Source organism: Penaeus monodon, unplaced genomic scaffold (assembly GCF_015228065.2).
Source record: "Penaeus monodon isolate SGIC_2016 unplaced genomic scaffold, NSTDA_Pmon_1 PmonScaffold_18694, whole genome shotgun sequence".
NCBI lineage: Eukaryota > Metazoa > Arthropoda > Malacostraca > Decapoda > Penaeidae > Penaeus > Penaeus monodon.
The window spans coordinates 174-5,511 of record NW_023648254.1 but is presented as its reverse complement, the minus strand read 5'-3'; the positions used below and the strand labels follow the sequence as shown (position 1 = coordinate 5,511).

General features: G+C 37.4%; 1 pseudogene; it reads left to right on the top strand.

The window, feature by feature from the left end:
• Positions 1–299: 299 nt before the first annotated feature.
• Positions 300–4,556, top strand: LOC119569786 (annotated as a pseudogene).
• Positions 4,557–5,338: the final 782 nt, after the last annotated feature.

Below are 5,338 nucleotides of genomic sequence, written 5' to 3'. Positions count from 1 at the left end.
AGTTTATGAAAATAATCATAATGATTCACTACCATGATTACATCTGATGATGATAAAAAGCATACAGGTGTTACTGGAAACGATGAAAATAACAATGGTAATATCGACAATTATCACAATGACGATTTTTGATAGTATTTTTTTTTTTTTTTTGCTATATAATGATTAACGTACAGTCGGATATTTCTGTATAACTGCAATATATGCAATTTTCGTAATTCGTGAATATATGATATACTTCCATATATTCATACACTTGTAAGTATACAATATATACCAAAGGGGCAAGAGAAAGAGCTTAAAACATTTTTCCCCTAAAATACCCAGCATGGCATTTAAGGACGCATTATTTTCAAAACTTCTTCGCTCATTTAACCTTGGGACTCAAACAGAAATAACCCAGCAGAGGGCGTGGCTTCGCCTCGGCCATTATATAAGGAGACACCACAACTTCATCGGCAGAGCCGCCAGTGATTCCCTGTGGACATGAAGACTTTGGTAAATAGTATGCTTCCTTTTGCGACATTGAGCCTTTCTTGTTATGGCTCCCTGGATAATGGAAAAGCTAAGCAAGATTCAATGTTTTGTGTAAAAGCAACCGCAGTTCTTTTCCCGACTACACCTTTTTAGACTTTAGCTGAAAAGTATGTCCTTGTGTTGCAGGCCATCGCTGTCGCCCTCGTGGCGTTTATCGCTATCAGTGTGAGCGGTGATCCTGAAGCTGATGCTGAGCCTAGCCGCTATGGAGGCGTTTGGAGGCCATGGACTCGTGTCCTACAGACCCGTGTACAGAAGCTACAGTTACGGACGTTGGAAGAGGAGTGCTGAGGCTGAGCACTGAGGCTGATCCTTCCCGCTTCGGATACGGCTAGGGCAGCTATGGGCACGTGTCCTTTGGGGCCCGTATCCAGAGCTCGGTTACGGACGCGGGAAGAGGGTGCTGAGGCGAGCCTTAGCTGAGGCGAGCCGGGGGGAATCCCTCCCGTTCGATAGGGCTATGGCACTGTTCCTCGGGCCCGTGTACAGCAACTGGACGGACGCGGGGAAGGGGGTCCCGAGGCTGAGCCCGGTTTCAGCTTCGGTCGCAGCTTCGGGGTCAGGGCCCGCTTCGGAAAGCTACGGGGCTGGGGGAGGACGGGGGAAAGTTTGGGGGCCATGGTTTTCTAGGGTTAAAAGAATTTTTTTTGGGCAATTGAAAAAAATGGCAATTTTACAAATGTTTTCGTTAAACATGCCAAAATGTATATTAAATGCTTTTTTAAAACAAAAAGAATAGGCAAATCACTCCAGAAAAAACCGTACATCGAAATGTGTTTTGGTGAGAACTATAAAACCATTCCTAAGTGCTAATGTTTGTCTTTTTTTTAATTATTTTATATTTTTTATTTTTATTATTATTTTTATTATTATTCAATAGGGGAGCAAAAAAATGTTTGGAAAAGAAATAGATTAATTCTTACATAGTTCAAAACCCCTTGGGGGGTTTTTGTGCAAAGTGCAAACCTTTTTCGGGTAAAAAGAAGATAAAATTGAAAAAAAACGGTGCTAAAATATGCACCATGAGAAATGTTAACATTCTTTTTTTAGACCCCACAGAGTTAATTGGCGTTATAAATGAGGATCTTAAAAAGGCGTTTAGTGAGGGTGCACTCCTGAGCACGCATACTCATACTAAAAAACTATCATTTTTTAAATTATATAAATTTTATAAAAACCAATATAAAAAAAATTACCGGGGGAAATAGCCGAGCCCAAGTCGCCTCTTTACTATTGTATGCAAATATTAAATTTTTTTTTTAAAACCCTGTATTTTTCCTTTTTGCAAATCTTTTAAATAAATTAATTAAAACTCTTTTTTCAAAGAAAAATAATGAAAAAAAACTTATATACATAAAATATTGAAAAAAGGGCAGAGTTATAGATGTCACCACTTTAGCTAAAATATAGCCTTAAAAAATTTATTTGTGAAATTTGCCAACTGGCATAACTCCCCGGAAGTAAAAAAAAATCCCGCTTTTATCCAGGGTGACGACTGTTCCCATACTAAAACAGTTGTGTGTCCCGCCAGGAAAAAGGTCAACGGCTAAATGGGTGGTGCACTTTCCTTTTTAAAACCTTATATATATGATATATATATATGGGTTAAGATACTGAAAAGGGAAAAATTATAGAAAATTTTGAAAGAATGGTACAGTGAGTTTGTAAATAAATCATTCAGTGTAATCATTTATTTTATGAAAAAAACTAATGATTCACTACCATTACAGCTGATGATGATAAGAGCATACAGGTGTTAGGGGAAACGAAAAAATAACAATGGAAAATATCGAAATTATCACAGTGACGTTTTTAGTTTTTTTTTTTTTACGATATAAATAATATAACAATAAAATAATAAAAACGTGAGAGGATATTTCTGATAACTGAAATATTGAAATTTTTCGTATTCTTTAATTATATATATTTCCATTATTATACACATGAAAAGTATACAATATATCCCAAAGGGGGCAAGTCAAGAAGCTTAAAACTTTTTCTCCTAAAATCCCGCATGGCATTTAAGGACGCATTTTTTAAAAATGCTCATTTAACCCTTGGGCTCAACAGAAACCCCAGCAGAGGCGTGGCTTCGCCTCGGCAATTATAAAGGGACCCCACAACTTCATGGAGACCCCCAGGTTCCCTGGGACTGAAACTTTGGAAAATAGTATGTTTCCCTTTTGCGACTTTGTGTTTCAGTTTAGCTTGGAAAGGGAAAAGCTAAGCAAGTTTCTTTTTTTTGGGGAAAAACCCGCTTTTTTTCCCGATGCACCTCGTTTAGATTTTTAGCGAAAGTACCCCTTGTTTTTGCAGACACGCTGCGCCCTCGTGGCTTTTATCGCTATCATTGAGGGGTGATCCTGAGCTGATGCGGCCCACCCCTAGGGCGGCTTTTTAAGCCATGGACTCTTTTCCTTCAGCCTGTGTACGCCTATGGTTTCGCGCGGGGAAAAGGAGTGCTGAGGGTGGCCCGTAGCTGGGCGAGGCCGAGGCTGATCCCCCCCCGCTTCGGAAAAGATGGGGGCATGGGCCCCTGTCCCACAGGCCCGTGTAAAACAGCTACGGGTACGGACGCTGAAGAGGGCTGAGGCTGAGCTGGTTTTAGCTTCGGGCCGCTTCGGGGGCCGGCCCCTTCGGGAGGTTACAGGGGTTGGAGGGTCGGGGGAAGCTTTTGGGGGCCATGGTCGTTTTTTTACGGGTTTAAAAAATTCCTTTTTGGGCAAATGAATAAAAAAAGAGAATTTTTTCACAATGTTTTCCTTTTAAAAATGCCAAAGTAAATTTGAAAGTTTTTTAAACAAAAAAATGGCAAAACACCCAGTAAAACTCGTACCTGAAATAAAGTGTTTTTTGGGGAAACTGCGAAACGATTCTAATGCAATTTTTTTTTTTTTTAAAAAAGCGCACGATTATACCACATAATTTAATTTAAAAAAATTTTTTAGGGAAAGGGATAGATTTTTTCATTCGACATAGTTCCCAAAACCCCCCGTGGGAGTCTTTTGAATTTCAAAAACCCTTTTCGAGTTAAAAAAAAAAAAAGATAATTGAAGAACGGGGCCGTGATGCACCCTGCGAATGACATTATTTTCTTAAGGGTTTTTCACAGAGTTAACTATGGCAACTATAAATGAGCTGACATAAAGGTGAACTTAGGATGCTGAACTCACATGAAACCCTTTTCTACTAATTATATATATATATATATATTTTAAAAAAATAAAATTTTTTTTTTAATAATATATTTTATATATATATTATTTTATAAAAAATATATAAATACATATATAATACATAAATACATTAACTCGGCAACGGCCGAGTCAAAACCTCGCCTCTTTGCTATTTTTGCATTGCAAATATTAAAAAGGACCGTGTTCTACAGACCCTTTACGAAATCAGTTACGGACTTGGGAAAAGGAGTGCTGAGGCTGAGGCCCAGCTGGGCTATCCTTCCCGCTTCGGATACGGGAATGGCGGCTATGGGCACGGGCCTTTAGGCCCGGGGGACAGCAACTACGGTTTTGGACGCTGGGGAAAAGGAGTGCTGAGGTGAGCCCCATTCACTTCACAGCAGCTTTGGAGGTCACGCCGCTTTTGAGGGGATAGTGGAAGCTTTGGGGCTGGTTTTCTACGGTTAAAGGATTCTTTTTGGTCAAAAAATGCATAAAATGGCAATTTTACACAATGATTCCTTTAAAAATCCAAAGTATTTTGAATTTTTCTCTAAGTAAATAGATAGGCCCCAAACCCCTGCAGAAAAACTCATAAAAAAAGAATGTTTTTTTTTAGTGAAACTGACGAAGTCTTTTCCCGGCTAACACACCCACCCAAACACAACAAACACCAAAAATTTTAAATTTTATATATAATATATATTATATATATTATATATATGCACACAAACGTATAATATCATTTCATGCCTATAAGTTTAGGGGGAAAAATAAATTATACTTTTTCCACATAGCTCCACAGCTCCCCAGAAAAACCCGGAAACCATGTGTCCCCTTTAAACTATTGGGGTTAAAAATCATTTTTCTTTTCCCCAAAATATATTTAAAAAAAATATTATACACACTGTGTGGCGTTATACATATGTGTGTTGCACTTAGGGGGCCACAGAACACTGGGTGTCATGGGCAAAAGGGGAAAGCGATTTTTTTTTAAAAAAGAAATATAAAGAAGAAAAAAAGCTGAAAAGATGCACTATAAACATGACTTACTTTCTCTTTGGGGGTTATCACAGAGTTAATATGACAGCTATAATGAGCTGATATAAAAGGGGGACTCTAGCGATGATGCAAAAATTACCATATAATATATATATATTATTATATATATATAATATATATTATATAATTTTTATATATATATATATATATATATATACATAAAAAACTTAACTAGCAAAGCCGAGTCAAGCTCTGCCCCTTTATATCAATATTACAAATATTTATAGGGTCTTTTTTCAATCTGTATTTACCTTTTTTTTGTGATCTATTTACCTTGTCCTGATAATAAAAGAAATGCAATGAAGGAAACTTGTGACCATGAAATAGTGAAAAAAGGGGCGGACTTATGTCCCATTTTAGTTGATAGCATTCATTTATTTGTTTTAGCATTTATAGGCCAGTTAAAAAATCATTTTTGAAATTTACTCATACGTCACATCATGGAAGAAAAAAATACAAGCTTTTTATCCATGGGGCCTACCCTACTAAAAATTGTCTGAACACTCCCGGAAAAAAAAATCAATGGGTAACGGGAAAGGGGGTTATTTTTTTTAAAACCGTAA